General features: G+C 34.1%; 2 long non-coding RNA genes across 2 annotated transcripts; both read right to left on the bottom strand.

The window, feature by feature from the left end:
• Nucleotides 1-1,125: 1,125 nt before the first annotated feature.
• LOC129163685 (uncharacterized) lies at nt 1,126-1,704 on the bottom strand. Its single transcript, XR_008563488.2, has 3 exons — nt 1,569-1,704; nt 1,292-1,385; nt 1,126-1,170 (listed from the first exon to the last, which is right to left on the bottom strand). It is a non-coding gene; the product is annotated as an uncharacterized lncRNA (long non-coding RNA).
• An 8,982-nt stretch (nt 1,705-10,686) lies between these two features.
• On the bottom strand, nt 10,687-12,141 carry LOC129163367 (uncharacterized). The gene is made up of 3 exons (XR_008563296.2): nt 11,875-12,141; nt 11,598-11,691; nt 10,687-11,476 (listed from the first exon to the last, which is right to left on the bottom strand). It is a non-coding gene; the product is annotated as an uncharacterized lncRNA (long non-coding RNA).
• Nucleotides 12,142-18,465: the final 6,324 nt, after the last annotated feature.

Here is an 18,465-nt window from a genome sequence, read left to right as displayed (position 1 = left end):
TTAAAATTTTAATTAAAACATTAAAATGTTAATTAAAAAGTTAAAATGTTTTAAAACAAGCAGACTCTTTGTGACATCATGTAAAAACAAGCAGACTTTCTGACATCATCTAGAAACAAGCAGACTTTCTGACATCATGTAGAAACAAGCAGACTCTTTCTGACATCATAAAGAAACAAGCAGACTTTCTGACATCATGTAGAAACAAGCAGACTCTTTCTGACATCATGTAAAAACAAGCAGACTCTTTCTGACATCATGTAGGCTGTGTCTCAATTCAGGGTCTGCATCCTTCGAAGGACCCAGCCCACCCGGCCGACGTGGGCTGCGTCCTCCGTCGGCCGGGTAGACCGGATGTTAACGGCTGTGAATTTGGACAGGCCTAGCCTTCATGAACTCCCTCGGCGAACGTTCCGTCGCCTAGCAACCGTGGAACCGCTGGGCAGAAGGGAGAAGGAACTTTAAACGATGGAGCTCGACGTTTTATTTAGCTTTTTAACCCCCAGAAACCCAAATTTAGAAAACAACTGCAAAATATTTTTTTAACCTTTCACATGTTCTAGGAGGCCAGATAAACGGGCCTATTTACACATTTTAACAGCCAATAGTGTTGCAGAACTGAACAATTGGACCTATTAGCAATGTAAATGTGGTTTTAAAAAGAAAAAAAAATGGGGAAGGTTTATTCTTGTAGACTTAAATTTGATGTTGTAATATTACAACCGTGGGTCTCTGGGGGTTAATCATTTCCTTGACTGTTGGAGAGCTAATTCAGAGAAAATACTTTAGACCAGCTGAGCCTGAGCAAAGATGTGATAATAGTTTTTAATACTTTCTAAGGGTCTTAATTTGACCAAAACCGATTTATCACCTTTTAAGACTTTTCAAGACCCAGCGGATACCTTCTAGTAAACAATTCTCATTTGTAAACAAAAATAAAATTCAAGAGTTTAATGCAGAACTGATTTTATTTAGATATTTCTTTTACATGTACATGTTTAATCTTTATTAACCATTTTTTTCTAGCAAAGTAAAAAGCTGTCAAAGTTCTCCCTTCTCTCCTGTGCTCCTTGCTGCTCTGCCTCCCTCTGCAGCCTCATGTCCTCCCAGATCAGCTCCAAAGCTCATCGCTGTCACCTTCCCCTGGATGCCCATTTTCTCCAGAATAGTCTTAACAAACATGTAAGAAAAGAAATAGGAAGAGAAAAGAGGACAACGGGTTATTCCTTTCATGTTTTCGCAGAAAAAAATAAACTCAAACGAGTTTTTAAAATATGAGATGTTATTGTACCTCCATGCCACAGCCGCCGAATACTTTGCTCCGGTGATCATGTGGTCCATCTCCGTCCTAAGCTTAATAAATTCCCTGGTTTTCTCTTTTGTTCCTAAAATACAAACTTCTATTAAAATCAGGGGGAAACGTAGCGGGAGAAGTACGACACCGAGCGCGGCCGAACATACGAGCCGAGACCGCAATACAAGCACTTTTACTGTAACATTTCTAACTAAAATAACGTTCATGTATCACAAAAAGTCCTTAAACTGACAGTTTTCAAGTTTATACTTACATGTATATGCGCAATCCTCTCCGACAGCTCCCGCTTCACTGTCCGCCATTGTTTTTAAGTTTTTCTGCCGGCCGGCCCGCAAGGCATCTTGGGAAATGCTACCTATTGAAGGATACACCCGACCCATCCTTCATTCAGGCGAAAAGAAGGCCGCATTCGTCGACCGCATTTGAAGGAGTCTTCGAATTGGGACAGGCCGAGTCGCGGCGCTGTGACGTAACCGGCCGACGAATCCGGCCGAGGTAGGATGCAGACCCTGAATTGAGACACAGCCGTAGAAACAAGCAGACTCTTTCTGACATCATGTAAAAACAAGCAGACTCTTTCTGACATCATGTAGAAACAAGCAGTCTCATTCTGACATCATCTGGAAACAAGCAGACTCTTTCTGACATCATGTAAAAAGAATCAGACTTTCTGACATCATCTAGAAACAAGCAGACTTTCTGACATCATGTAGAAACAAGCAGACTCTTTCTGACATCATAAAGAAACAAGCAGTATCTTTCTGACATCATGTAGAAACAATCAGTCTCTTTCTGACATCATGTAGAAACAAGCAGTCTCATTCTGGCATCATGTTGAAACAAGCAGTCTCATTCTGACATCATCTAGAAACAAGCAGACTCTGACATCATGTAGAAACAAGCAGACTCTTTCTGACATCATAAAGAAACAAGCAGTATCTTTCTGACATCATGTAGAAACAATCAGTCTCTTTCTGACATCATGTTGAAACAAGCAGTCTCATTCTGACATCATCTAGAAACAAGCAGACTCTGACATCATGTAGAAACAAGCAGACTCTTTATGACATCATAAAGAAACAAGCAGACTCTTTCTGACCTCATGTAGAAACAAGCAGACTCTTTCTGACATCATAAAGAAACAAGCAGTCTCTTTCTGACATCATGTTGAAATAAGCAGTCTCATTCTGACATAATCTAGAAATAAGCAGACTCTGACATCATGTAGAAACAAGCAGACTCTTTCTGACATCATAAAGAAACAAGCAGTATCTTTCTGACATCATGTAGAAACAATCAGTCTCTTTCTGACATCATTTTGAAACAAGCAGTCTCATTCTGACATCATCTAGAAACAAGCAGACTCTGACATCATGTAAAAACAATCAGACTCTTTCTGACATCATGTAGAAACAAGCAGACTCTTTCTGACTTCATGTAGAAACAAGCAGACTTTCTGACATCATGTAAAAACAAGCAGACTCTTTCTGACATCATGTAAAAACAAGCAGTCTCATTCTGACATCATGTAGAAACAAGCAAACTCTTTATGACATCTTCTAGAAACAAGCAGACTCTTTCTGACATCATGTAAAAGCAAGCAGTCTCATTCTGACATCATGTAGAAACAAGCAGACTCTTTATGACATCATAAAGAAACAAGCAGACTCTTTCTGACATCATGTAAAAAGAGGCAGACTCTTTGACTCTTTCTGACATCATGTAAAAACAAGCAGACTCTTTCTGACATCATGTAAAAACAAGCAAATGCTTTCTGACATCATGAGAAACAAGCAAATGCTTTCTGACATCATGTAGAAACAAGCAGACTCTTTCTGACATCATGTAGAAACAAGCAGACTCTTTCTGACATCATGTAGAAACAAGCAGTCTCATTCTGACATCATGTAGAAACAAGCAGACTCTTTCTGACATCATCTAGAAACAAGTAGTCTCCTTCTGACATCATGTAGAAACAAGCAGACTCTTTATGACATCTTCTAGAAACAAGCAGACTCTTTATGACATCATAAAGAAACAAGCAGACTCTTTCTGACATCATGAAAAAACAAGCAGACGTTCTGACATCATGTAAAAACAAGCAGTCTCATTCTGACATCATGTAGAAACAAGCAGACTCTTTATGACATCTTCTAGAAACAAGCAGACTCTTTCTGACATCATGTAAAAACAAGCAGACTCTTTCTGACATCATGTAGAAACAAGCAGACGCTTTCTGACATCATGTAAAAACAAGCAGACTCTTTCTGACATCATGTAGAAACAAGCAGATGCTTTCTGACATCATGTAGAAACAAGCAGTCTCATTCTGACATCATCTAGAAACAAGCAGACTCTTTATGACATCATAAAGAAACAAGCAGACTTTCTGACATCATGTAGAAAAAAGCTGACTCTTTCTGACATCATGTTGAAACAACCAGACGCTTTCTGACATCATGTAGAAACAAGTAGTCTCCTTCTGACATCATAAAGAACCAAGCAGTATCTTTCTGACATCATGTAGAAACAATCAGTCTCTTTCTGACATCATGTTGAAACAAGCAGTCTCCTTCTGACATCATAAAGAAACAAGCAGTATCTTTCTGCCATCATAAAGAAACAAGCAGTCTCCTTCTGATATCATGTAGAAACAAGCAGTCTCCTGACATCATAAAGAAACAAGCAGTATCTTTCTGACATCATAAAGAAACAAGCAGTCTCCTTCTGACATCATAAAGAAACAAGCAGTCTCCTTCTGATGTCATGTAGAAACAAGCAGTCTCTTTCTGATATCATGTAGAAACAAGCAGTCTCCTTCTGATATCATGTAAAAACAAGCAGTATCTTTCTGACATCATACAGAAACAAGCAGTTTCCTTCTGATATCATGTAGAAACAAGATATATATGTCTGATATATATCAGAATATATATATGCTTGTTGAATATAAATCTTCATTAAAACCTTTAAATGTTCGTTTTTAAAAACGTTAAAATCATCATTAAAACGTTTAAATCTTCATTAAAACGTTTAAATGTTCGTTTTTAAAAACGTTAAAATCATCATTAAAACGTTAAAATCTTCATTAAAACATTAAAATGTTCATTAAAACGTTAAAATGTTCACTAAAACGTTAAAATCTTCATTAAAATGTTTAAATGTTCATTTTTAAAAACGTTAAAATTTTCATTAAAATGTTAAAATGTTCATTAAAACCTTAAAATGTTCATTAAAACGTTAAATACTTCATTCAAATGTTTAAATGTTCATTAAAACATTAAAATGTTCATTTTTAAAAACTTTCAAATGTTCATTAAAATGTTTAAAGGTTCATTAAAACGATTAAATGTTCATTAAAACGTTAAAATGTTCATTAAAACTTTTAAATGTTATTTAAAATGTTAAAATGTTCATTAAAACGTTAAAATCTTCATTTTTAAAAACGTTAAAATGTTCATGAAAACGTTCAAATGTCCATTAAAATGTTAAATTCTTCATTAAAACATTAAAATCTTCATTAAAACGTTAAATTCTTCATTAAAACGTTAAAATGTTCATTAAAATATTAAAATGTTCATTTTTAAAAACGTTAAAATCATCATTAAAATGTTTAAATATTCATTTTTAAAAACATTAAAATGTTCATTAAAATGTTTAAATGTTCATTAAAACGTTAAATTCTTCATTAAAAAGTTTAAATGTTCATTTTTAAAAACATTAAAAGTTTCATTAAAATGTTAAAATTTTAATTAAAACATTAAAATGTTAATTAAAAAGTTAAAATGTTTTAAAACAAGCAGACTCTTTGTGACATCTTGTAAAAACAAGCAGACTTTCTGACATCATCTAGAAACAAGCAGACTTTCTGACATCATGTAGAAACAAGCAGACTCTTTCTGACATCATAAAGAAACAAGCAGACTTTCTGACATCATGTAGAAACAAGCAGACTCTTTCTGACATCATGTAAAAACAAGCAGACTCTTTCTGACATCATGTAGAAACAAGCAGACTCTTTCTGACATCATGTAAAAACAAGCAGACTCTTTCTGACATCATGTAGAAACAAGCAGTCTCATTCTGACATCATCTGGAAACAAGCAGACTCTTTCTGACATCATGTAAAAACAATCAGACTTTCTGACATCATCTAGAAACAAGCAGACTTTCTGACATCATGTAGAAACAAGCAGACTCTTTCTGACATCATAAAGAAACAAGCAGTATCTTTCTGACATCATGTAGAAACAATCAGTCTCTTTCTGACATCATTTTGAAACAAGCAGTCTCATTCTGACATCATCTAGAAACAAGCAGACTCTGACATCATGTAGAAACAAGCAGACTCTTTATGACATCATAAAGAAACAAGCAGACTCTTTCTGACATCATGTAGAAACAAGCAGACTCTTTCTGACATCATAAAGAAACAAGCAGTCTCTTTCTGACATCATGTTGAAACAAGCAGTCTCATTCTGACATAATCTAGAAACAAGCAGACTCTGACATCATGTAGAAACAAGCAGACTCTTTCTGACATCATAAAGAAACAAGCAGTATCTTTCTGACATCATGTAGAAACAATCAGTCTCTTTCTGACATCATTTTGAAACAAGCACTCATTCTGACATCATCTAGAAACAAGCAGACTCTGACATCATGTAAAAACAATCAGACTCTTTCTGACATCATGTAGAAACAAGCAGACTCTTTCTGACTTCATGTAGAAACAAGCAGACTTTCTGACATCATGTAAAAACAAGCAGACTCTTTCTGACATCATGTAAAAACAAGCAGTCTCATTCTGACATCATGTAGAAACAAGCAAACTCTTTATGACATCTTCTAGAAACAAGCAGACTCTTTCTGACATCATGTAAAAGAAAGCAGTCTCATTCTGACATCATGTAGAAACAAGCAGACTCTTTATGACATCATAAAGAAACAAGCAGACTCTTTCTGACATCATGTAAAAAGAGGCAGACTCTTTGACTCTTTCTGACATCATGTAAAAACAAGCAGACTCTTTCTGACATCATGAGAAACAAGCAAATGCTTTCTGACATCATGTAGAAACAAGCAGACTCTTTCTGACATCATGTAGAAACAAGCAGACTCTTTCTGACATCATGTAGAAACAAGCAGTCTCATTCTGACATCATGTAGAAACAAGCAGACTCTTTCTGACATCATCTAGAAACAAGTAGTCTCCTTCTGACATCATGTAGAAACAAGCAGACTCTTTATGACATCTTCTAGAAACAAGCAGACTCTTTATGACATCATAAAGAAACAAGCAGACTCTTTCTGACATCATGAAAAAACAAGCAGACGTTCTGACATCATGTAAAAACAAGCAGTCTCATTCTGACATCATGTAGAAACAAGCAGACTCTTTATGACATCTTCTAGAAACAAGCAGACTCTTTCTGACATCATGTAAAAACAAGCAGACTCTTTCTGACATCATCTAGAAACAAGCAGACTTTCTGACATCATGTAGAAACAAGCAGACTCTTTCTGACATCATAAAGAAACAAGCAGACTTTCTGACATCATGTAGAAACAAGCAGACTCTTTCTGACATCATGTAAAAACAAGCAGACTCTTTCTGACATCATGTAGAAACAAGCAGACTCTTTCTGACATCATGTAAAAACAAGCAGACTCTTTCTGACATCATGTAGAAACAAGCAGTCTCATTCTGACATCATCTGGAAACAAGCAGACTCTTTCTGACATCATGTAAAAACAATCAGACTTTCTGACATCATCTAGAAACAAGCAGACTTTCTGACATCATGTAGAAACAAGCAGACTCTTTCTGACATCATAAAGAAACAAGCAGTATCTTTCTGACATCATGTAGAAACAATCAGTCTCTTTCTGACATCATGTAGAAACAAGCAGTCTCATTCTGGCATCATGTTGAAACAAGCAGTCTCATTCTGACATCATCTAGAAACAAGTAGACTCTGACATCATGTAGAAACAAGCAGACTCTTTCTGACATCATAAAGAAACAAGCAGTATCTTTCTGACATCATGTAGAAACAATCAGTCTCTTTCTGACATCATGTTGAAACAAGCAGTCTCATTCTGACATCATCTAGAAACAAGCAGACTCTGACATCATGTAGAAACAAGCAGACTCTTTATGACATCATAAAGAAACAAGCAGACTCTTTCTGACATCATGTAGAAACAAGCAGACTCTTTCTGACATCATAAAGAAACAAGCAGTCTCTTTCTGACATCATGTTGAAACATGCAGTCTCATTCTGACATAATCTAGAAACAAGCAGACTCTGACATCATGTAGAAACAAGCAGACTCTTTCTGACATCATAAAGAAACAAGCAGTATCTTTCTGACATCATGTAGAAACAATCAGTCTCTTTCTGACATCATTTTGAAACAAGCACTCATTCTGACATCATCTAGAAACAAGCAGACTCTGACATCATGTAAAAACAATCAGACTCTTTCTGACATCATGTAGAAACAAGCAGACTCTTTCTGACTTCATGTAGAAACAAGCAGACTTTCTGACATCATGTAAAAACAAGCAGACTCTTTCTGACATCATGTAAAAACAAGCAGTCTCATTCTGACATCATGTAGAAACAAGCAAACTCTTTATGACATCTTCTAGAAACAAGCAGACTCTTTCTGACATCATGTAAAAGAAAGCAGTCTCATTCTGACATCATGTAGAAACAAGCAGACTCTTTATGACATCATAAAGAAACAAGCAGACTCTTTCTGACATCATGTAAAAAGAGGCAGACTCTTTGACTCTTTCTGACATCATGTAAAAACAACCAGACTCTTTCTGACATCATGTAAAAACAAGCAGACTCTTTCTGACATCATGAGAAACAAGCAAATGCTTTCTGACATCATGTAGAAACAAGCAGACTCTTTCTGACATCATGTAGAAACAAGCAGACTCTTTCTGACATCATGTAGAAACAAGCAGTCTCATTCTGACATCATGTAGAAACAAGCAGACTCTTTCTGACATCATCTAGAAACAAGTAGTCTCCTTCTGACATCATGTAGAAACAAGCAGACTCTTTATGACATCTTCTAGAAACAAGCAGACTCTTTATGACATCATAAAGAAACAAGCAGACTCTTTCTGACATCATGAAAAAACAAGCAGACGTTCTGACATCATGTAAAAACAAGCAGTCTCATTCTGACATCATGTAGAAACAAGCAGACTCTTTATGACATCTTCTAGAAACAAGCAGACTCTTTCTGACATCATGTAAAAACAAGCAGACTCTTTCTGACATCATGTAGAAACAAGCAGACGCTTTCTGACATCATGTAAAAACAAGCAGACTCTTTCTGACATCATGTAGAAACAAGCAGATGCTTTCTGACATCATGTAGAAACAAGCAGTCTCATTCTGACATCATCTAGAAACAAGCAGACTCTTTATGACATCATAAAGAAACAAGCAGACTTTCTGACATCATGTAGAAAAAAGCTGACTCTTTCTGACATCATGTTGAAACAACCAGACGCTTTCGGACATCATGTAGAAACAAGTAGTCTCCTTCTGACATCATAAAGAACCAAGCAGTATCTTTCTGACATCATGTAGAAACAATCAGTCTCTTTCTGACATCATGTTGAAACAAGCAGTCTCCTTCTGACTTCATAAAGAAACAAGCAGTATCTTTCTGCCATCATAAAGAAACAAGCAGTCTCCTTCTGATATCATGTAGAAACAAGCAGTCTCCTGACATCATAAAGAAACAAGCAGTATCTTTCTGAGATCATAAAGAAACAAGCAGTCTCCTTCTGATATCATGTAGAAACAAGCAGTCTCCTTCTGATATCATGTAGAAACAAGTAGTCTCTTTCTGACATCATAAAGAAACAAGCAGACTACTTCTGCCATAATAAAGAAACAAGCAGTATCTTTCTGACATCATAAAGAAACAAGCAGTCTCCTTCTGACATCATAAAGAAACAAGCAGTCTCCTTCTGATGTCATGTAGAAACAAGCAGTCTCTTTCTGATATCATGTAGAAACAAGCAGTCTCCTTCTGATATCATGTAAAAACAAGCAGTATCTTTCGGACATCATACAGAAACAAGCAGTTTCCTTCTGATATAATGTAGAAACAAGATATATATGTCTGATATATATCAGAATATATATATGCTTGTTGAATATAAATCTTCATTAAAACCTTTAAATGTTCGTTTTTAAAAACGTTAAAATCATCATTAAAACGTTTAAATCTTCATTAAAACGTTTAAATGTTCGTTTTTAAAAACGTTAAAATCATCATTAAAACGTTAAAATCTTCATTAAAACATTAAAATGTTCATTAAAACGTTAAAATGTTCACTAAAACGTTAAAATCTTCATTAAAATGTTTAAATGTTCATTTTTAAAAACGTTAAAATTTTCATTAAAATGTTAAAATGTTCATTAAAACCTTAAAATGTTCATTAAAACGTTAAATACTTCATTCAAACGTTTAAATGTTCATTAAAACATTAAAATGTTCATTTTTAAAAACTTTCAAATGTTCATTAAAATGTTTAAAGGTTCATTAAAACGATTAAATGTTCATTAAAACGTTAAAATGTTCATTAAAACTTTTAAATGTTATTTAAAATGTTAAAATGTTCATTAAAACGTTAAAATCTTCATTTTTAAAAATGTTAAAATGTTCATGAAAATGTTCAAATGTCCATTAAAATGTTAAATTCTTCATTAAAACATTAAAATCTTCATTAAAACGTTAAATTCTTCATTAAAACGTTAAAATGTTCATTAAAATATTAAAATGTTCATTTTTAAAAACGTTAAAATCATCATTAAAATGTTTAAATATTCATTTTTAAAAACATTAAAATGTTCATTAAAATGTTTAAATGTTCATTAAAACGTTAAATTCTTCATTAAAAAGTTTAAATGTTCATTTTTAAAAACATTAAAAGTTTCATTAAAATGTTAAAATTTTAATTAAAACATTAAAATGTTAATTAAAAAGTTAAAATGTTTTAAAACAAGCAGACTCTTTGTGACATCATGTAAAAACAAGCAGACTTTCTGACATCATCTAGAAACAAGCAGACTTTCTGACATCATGTAGAAACAAGCAGACTCTTTCTGACATCATAAAGAAACAAGCAGACTTTCTGACATCATGTAGAAACAAGCAGACTCTTTCTGACATCATGTAAAAACAAGCAGACTCTTTCTGACATCATGTAGGCTGTGTCTCAATTCAGGGTCTGCATCCTTCGAAGGACCCAGCCCACCCGGCCGACGTGGGCTGTGTCCTCCGTCGGCCGGGTAGACCGGATGTTAACGGCTAAGAATTTGGACAGGCCTAGCCTTCATGAACTCCCTCGGCGAACGTTCCGTCGCCTAGCAACCGTGGAACCGCTGGGCAGAAGGGAGAAGGAACTTTAAACGATGGAGCTCGACGTTTTATTTAGCTTTTTAACCCCCAGAAACCCAAATTTAGAAAACAACTGCAAAATATTTTTTTTAACCTTTCACATGTTCTAGGAGGCCAGATAAACGGGCCTATTTACACATTTTAACAGCCAATAGTGTTGCAGAACTGAACAATTGGACCTATTAGCAATGTAAATGTGGTTTTAAAAAGAAAAAAAAATGGGGAAGGTTTATTCTTGTAGACTTAAATCTGATGTTGTAATATTACAACCGTGGGTCTCTGGGGGTTAATCATTTCCTTGACTGTTGGAGAGCTAATTCAGAGAAAATACTTTAGACTAGCTGAGCCTGAGCAAAGATGTGATAATAGTTTTTAATACTTTCTAAGGGTCTTAATTTGACCAAAACCGATTTATCACCTTTTGAGACTTTTCAAGACCCAGCGGATACCTTCTAGTAAACAATTCTCATTTGTAAACAAAAATAAAATTCAAGAGTTTAATGCAGAACTGATTTTATTTAGATATTTCTTTTACATGTACATGTTTAATCTTTATTAACCATTTTTTTCTAGCAAAGTAAAAAACTGTAAAAGTTCTCCCTTCTCTCCTGTGCTCCTTGCTGCTCTGCCTCCCTCTGCAGCCTCATGTCCTCCCAGATCAGCTCCAAAGCTCATCGCTGTCACCTTCCCCTGGATGCCCATTTTCTCCAGAATAGTCTTAACAAACATGTAAGAAAAGAAATAGGAAGAGAAAAGAGGACAACGGGTTATTCCTTTCATGTTTTCGCAGAAAAAAATAAACTCAAACGAGTTTTTAAAATATGAGATGTTATTGTACCTCCATGCCACAGCCGCCGAATACTTTGCTCCGGTGATCATGTGGTCCATCTCCGTCCTAAGCTTAATAAATTCCCTGGTTTTCTCTTTTGTTCCTAAAATACAAACTTCTATTAATATCAGGGGGAAACGTAGCGGGAGAAGTACGACACCGAGCGCGGCCGAACATACGAGCCGAGACCGCAATACAAGCACTTTTACTGTAACATTTCTAACTAAAATAACGTTCATGTATCACAAAAAGTCCTTAAACTGACAGTTTTCAAGTTTATACTTACATGTATATGCGCAATCCTCTCCGACAGCTCCCGCTTCACTGTCCGCCATTGTTTTTAAGTTTTTCTGCCGGCCGGTCCGCAAGGCATCTTGGGAAATGCTACCTATTGAAGGATACACCCGACCCATCCTTCATTCAGGCGAAAAGAAGGCCGCATTCGTCGACCGCATTTGAAGGAGTCTTCGAATTGGGACAGGCCGAGTCGCGGCGCTGTGACGTAACCGGCCGACGAATCCGGCCGAGGTAGGATGCAGACCCTGAATTGAGACACAGCCGTAGAAACAAGCAGACTCTTTCTGACATCATGTAAAAACAAGCAGACTCTTTCTGACATCATGTAGAAACAAGCAGTCTCATTCTGACATCATCTGGAAACAAGCAGACTCTTTCTGACATCATGTAAAAACAATCAGACTTTCTGACATCATCTAGAAACAAGCAGACTTTCTGACATCATGTAGAAACAAGCAGACTCTTTCTGACATCATAAAGAAACAAGCAGTATCTTTCTGACATCATGTAGAAACAATCAGTCTCTTTCTGACATCATGTAGAAACAAGCAGTCTCATTCTGACATCATGTTGAAACAAGCAGTCTCATTCTGACATCATCTAGAAACAAGCAGACTCTGACATCATGTAGAAACAAGCAGACTCTTTCTGACATCATAAAGAAACAAGCAGTATCTTTCTGACATCATGTAGAAACAATCAGTCTCTTTCTGACATCATGTTGAAACAAGCAGTCTCATTCTGACATCATCTAGAAACAAGCAGACTCTGACATCATGTAGAAACAAGCAGACTCTTTATGACATCATAAAGAAACAAGCAGACTCTTTCTGACATCATGTAGAAACAAGCAGACTCTTTCTGACATCATAAAGAAACAAGCAGTCTCTTTCTGACATCATGTTGAAATAAGCAGTCTCATTCTGACATAATCTAGAAACAAGCAGACTCTGACATCATGTAGAAACAAGCAGACTCTTTCTGACATCATAAAGAAACAAGCAGTATCTTTCTGACATCATGTAGAAACAATCAGTCTCTTTCTGACATCATCTAGAAACAAGCAGACTCTGACATCATGTAAAAACAATCAGACTCTTTCTGACATCATGTACAAACAAGCAGACTCTTTCTGACTTCATGTAGAAACAAGCAGACTTTCTGACATCATGTAAAAACAAGCAGACTCTTTCTGACATCATGTAAAAACAAGCAGTCTCATTCTGACATCATGTAGAAACAAGCAAACTCTTTATGACATCTTCTAGAAACAAGCAGACTCTTTCTGACATCATGTAAAAGCAAGCAGTCTCATTCTGACATCATGTAGAAACAAGCAGACTCTTTATGACATCATAAAGAAACAAGCAGACTCTTTCTGACATCATGTAAAAAGAGGCAGACTCTTTCTGACATCATGTAAAAACAAGCAAATGCTTTCTGACATCATGAGAAACAAGCAAATGCTTTCTGACATCATGTAGAAACAAGCAGACTCTTTCTGACATCATGTAGAAACAAGCAGACTCTTTCTGACATCATGTAGAAACAAGCAGTCTCATTCTGACATCATGTAGAAACAAGCAGACTCTTTCTGACATCATCTAGAAACAAGTAGTCTCCTTCTGACATCATGTAGAAACAAGCAGACTCTTTATGACATCTTCTAGAAACAAGCAGACTCTTTATGACATCATAAAGAAACAAGCAGACTCTTTCTGACATCATGAAAAAACAAGCAGACGTTCTGACATCATGTAAAAACAAGCAGTCTCATTCTGACATCATGTAGAAACAAGCAGACTCTTTATGACATCTTCTAGAAACAAGCAGACTCTTTCTGACATCATGTAAAAACAAGCAGACTCTTTCTGACATCATGTAGAAACAAGCAGACGCTTTCTGACATCATGTAAAAACAAGCAGACTCTTTCTGACATCATGTAGAAACAAGCAGATGCTTTCTGACATCATGTAGAAACAAGCAGTCTCATTCTGACATCATCTAGAAACAAGCAGACTCTTTATGACATCATAAAGAAACAAGCAGACTTTCTGACATCATGTAGAAAAAAGCTGACTCTTTCTGACATCATGTTGAAACAACCAGACGCTTTCTGACATCATGTAGAAACAAGTAGTCTCCTTCTGACATCATAAAGAACCAAGCAGTATCTTTCTGACATCATGTAGAAAAAATCAGTCTCTTTCTGACATCATGTTGAAACAAGCAGTCTCCTTCTGACTTCATAAAGAAACAAGCAGTATCTTTCTGCCATCATAAAGAAACAAGCAGTCTCCTTCTGATATCATGTAGAAACAAGCAGTCTCCTGACATCATAAAGAAACAAGCAGTATCTTTCTGACATCATAAAGAAACAAGCAGTCTCCTTCTGATATCATGTAGAAACAAGCAGTCTCCTTCTGATATCATGTAGAAACAAGTAGTCTCTTTCTGACATCATAAAGAAACAAGCAGACTGCTTCTGCCATAATAAAGAAACAAGCAGTATCTTTCTGACATCATAAAGAAACAAGCAGTCTCCTTCTGACATCATAAAGAAACAAGCAGTCTCCTTCTGATGTCATGTAGAAACAAGCAGTCTCTTTCTGATATCATGTAGAAACAAGCAGTCTCCTTCTGATATCATGTAACAACAAGCAGTATCTTTCTGACATCATACAGAAACAAGCAGTTTCCTTCTGATATCATGTAGAAACAAGATATATATGTCTGATATATATCAGAATATATATATGCTTGTTGAATATAAATCTTCATTAAAACCTTTAAATGTTCGTTTTTAAAAACGTTAAAATCTTCATTAAAACATTAAAATGTTCATTAAAACGTTAAAATGTTCACTAAAACGTTAAAATCTTCATTAAAATGTTTAAATGTTCATTTTTAAAAACGTTAAAATTTTCATTAAAATGTTAAAATGTTCATTAAAACCTTAAAATGTTCATTAAAACGTTAAATACTTCATTCAAACGTTTAAATGTTCATTAAAACATTAAAATGTTCATTTTTAAAAACTTTCAAATGTTCATTAAAATGTTTAAAGGTTCATTAAAACGATTAAATGTTCATTAAAACGTTAAAATGTTCATTAAAACTTTTAAATGTTATTTAAAATGTTAAAATGTTCATTAAAACGTTAAAATCTTCATTTTTAAAAACGTTAAAATGTTCATGAAAACGTTCAAATGTCCATTAAAATGTTAAATTCTTCATTAAAACATTAAAATCTTCATTAAAACGTTAAATTCTTCATTAAAACGTTAAAATGTTCATTAAAATATTAAAATGTTCATTTTTAAAAACGTTAAAATCATCATTAAAATGTTTAAATATTCATTTTTAAAAACATTAAAATGTTCATTAAAATGTTTAAATGTTCATTAAAACGTTAAATTCTTCATTAAAAAGTTTAAATGTTCATTTTTAAAAACATTAAAAGTTTCATTAAAATGTTAAAATTTTAATTAAAACATTAAAATGTTAATTAAAAAGTTAAAATGTTTTAAAACAAGCAGACTCTTTGTGACATCATGTAAAAACAAGCAGACTTTCTGACATCATGTAGAAACAAGCAGACTCTTTCTGACATCATAAAGAAACAAGCAGACTTTCTGACATCATGTAGAAACAAGCAGACTCTTTCTGACATCATGTAGAAACAAGCAGACTCTTTCTGACATCATGTAAAAACAAGCAGACTCTTTCTGACATCATGTAGAAACAAGCAGTCTCATTCTGACATCATCTGGAAACAAGCAGACTCTTTCTGACATCATGTAAAAACAATCAGACTTTCTGACATCATCTAGAAACAAGCAGACTTTCTGACATCATGTAGAAACAAGCAGACTCTTTCTGACATCATAAAGAAACAAGAAGACTTTCTGACATCATGTAAAAACAAGCAGACTCTTTCTGACATCATGTAGAAAAAAGCAGACTCTTTCTGACATCATGTAAAAACAAGCAGACTCTTTCTGACATCATGTAGAAACAAGCAGTCTCATTCTGACATCATCTGGAAACAAGCAGACTCTTTCTGACATCATGTAAAAACAGACTCTTTCTGACATCATGTAGAAACAAGCAGACTCTTTCTGACATCATGTAGAATCAAGCAGTCTCATTCTGACATCATGTAGAAACAAGCAGACTCTTTCTGACATCATCTAGAAACAAGTAGTCTCCTTCTGACATCATGTAGAAACAAGCAGACTCTTTATGACATCTTCTAGAAACAAGCAGACTCTTTATGACATCATAAAGAAACAAGCAGACTCTTTCTGACATCATGAAAAAACAAGCAGACGTTCTGACATCATGTAAAAACAAGCAGACTCTTTCTGACATCATGTAAAAACAAGCAGTCTCATTCTGACATCATGTAGAAACAAGCAGACTCTTTATGACATCTTCTAGAAACAAGCAGACTCTTTCTGACATCATGTAAAAACAAGCAGACTCTTTCTGACATCATGTAGAAACAAGCAGACGCTTTCTGACATCATGTAAAAACAAGCAGACTCTTTCTGACATCATGTAGAAACAAGCAGACGCTTTCTGACATCATGTAGAAACAAGCAGTCTCATTCTGACATCATCTAGAAACAAGCAGACTCTTTATGACATCATAAAGAAACAAGCAGACTTTCTGACATCATGTAGAAAAAAGCTGACTCTTTCTGACATCATGTTGAAACAACCAGACGCTTTCTGACATCATGTAGAAACAAGTAGTCTCCTTCTGACATCATAAAGCACCAAGCAGTATCTTTCTGACATCATTTAGAAACAATCAGTCTCTTTCTGACATCATGTTGAAACAAGCAGTCTCCTTCTGACATCATAAAGAAACAAGCAGTATCTTTCTGCCATCATAAAGAAACAAGCAGTCTCCTTCTGATATCATGTAGAAACAAGCAGTCTCCTGACATCATAAAGAAACAAGCAGTATCTTTCTGACATCATAAAGAAACAAGCAGTCTCCTTCTGATATCATGTAGAAACAAGCAGTCTCCTTCTGATATCATGTAGAAACAAGTAGTCTCTTTCTGACATCATAAAGAAACAAGCAGACTGCTTCTGCCATAATAAAGAAACAAGCAGTATCTTTCTGACATCATAAAGAAACAAGCAGTCTCCTTCTGACATCATAAAGAAACAAGCAGTCTCCTTCTGATATCATGTAGAAACAAGCAGTCTCTTTCTGATATCATGTAGAAACAAGCAGTCTCCTTCTGATATCATGTAAAAACAAGCAGTATCTTTCTGACATCATACAGAAACAAGCAGTTTCCTTCTGATATCATGTAGAAACAAGATATATATGTCTGATATATATCAGAATATATATATGCTTGTTGAATATAAATCTTCATTAAAACCTTTAAATGTTCGTTTTTAAAAACGTTAAAATCATCATTAAAACGTTTAAATCTTCATTAAAACGTTTAAATGTTCGTTTTTAAAAACGTTAAAATCATCATTAAAACGTTAAAATCTTCATTAAAACATCAAAATGTTCATTAAAACGTTAAAATGTTCACTAAAACGTTAAAATCTTCATTAAAATGTTTAAATGTTCATTTTTAAAAACGTTAAAATTTTCATTAAAATGTTAAAATGTTCATTAAAACCTTAAAATGTTCATTAAAACGTTAAATACTTCATTCAAACGTTTAAATGTTCATTAAAACATTAAAATGTTCATTTTTAAAAACTTTCAAATGTTCATTAAAATGTTTAAAGGTTCATTAAAATGATTAAATGTTCATTAAAACGTTAAAATGTTCATTAAATCTTTTAAATGTTATTTAAAATGTTAAAATGTTCATTAAAACATTAAAATCTTCATTTTTAAAAACGTTAAAATGTTCATGAAAACGTTCAAATGTCCATTAAAATGTTAAATTCTTCATTAAAACATTAAAATCTTCATTAAAATGTTAAATTCTTCATTAAAACGTTAAAATGTTCATTAAAATATTAAAATGTTCATTTTTAAAAACGTTAAAATCATCATTAAAATGTTTAAATATTCATTTTTAAAAACATTAAAATGTTCATTAAAATGTTTAAATGTTCATTAAAACGTTAAATTCTTCATTAAAAAGTTTAAATGTTCATTTTTAAAAACATTAAAAGTTTCATTAAAATGTTAAAATTTTAATTAAAACGTTAAAATGTTAATTAAAAAGTTAAAATGTTTTAAAACAAGCAGACTCTTTGTGACATCATGTAAAAACAAGCAGACTTTCTGACATCATCTAGAAACAAGCAGACTTTCTGACATCATGTAAAAACAAGCAGACTCTTTCTGACATCATGTAGAAACAAGCAGACTCTTTCTGACATCATGTAGAAACAAGCAGACTCTTTCTGACATCATGTAAAAACAAGCAGACTTTCTGACATCATCTAGAAACAAGCAGACTTTCTGACATCATGTAAAAACAAGCAGACTCTTTCTGACATCATGTAAAAACAAGCAGACTCTTTCTGACATCATGTAGAAACAAGCAGACTCTTTCTGACATCATGTAAAAACAAGCAGAC

Source organism: Nothobranchius furzeri, chromosome 11 (genome assembly GCF_043380555.1).
Source record: "Nothobranchius furzeri strain GRZ-AD chromosome 11, NfurGRZ-RIMD1, whole genome shotgun sequence".
Taxonomy (NCBI): domain Eukaryota; kingdom Metazoa; phylum Chordata; class Actinopteri; order Cyprinodontiformes; family Nothobranchiidae; genus Nothobranchius; species Nothobranchius furzeri.
The sequence above is the reverse complement of the archived record's forward strand: the minus strand, read 5'-3'. Positions and strand labels throughout refer to the sequence as shown.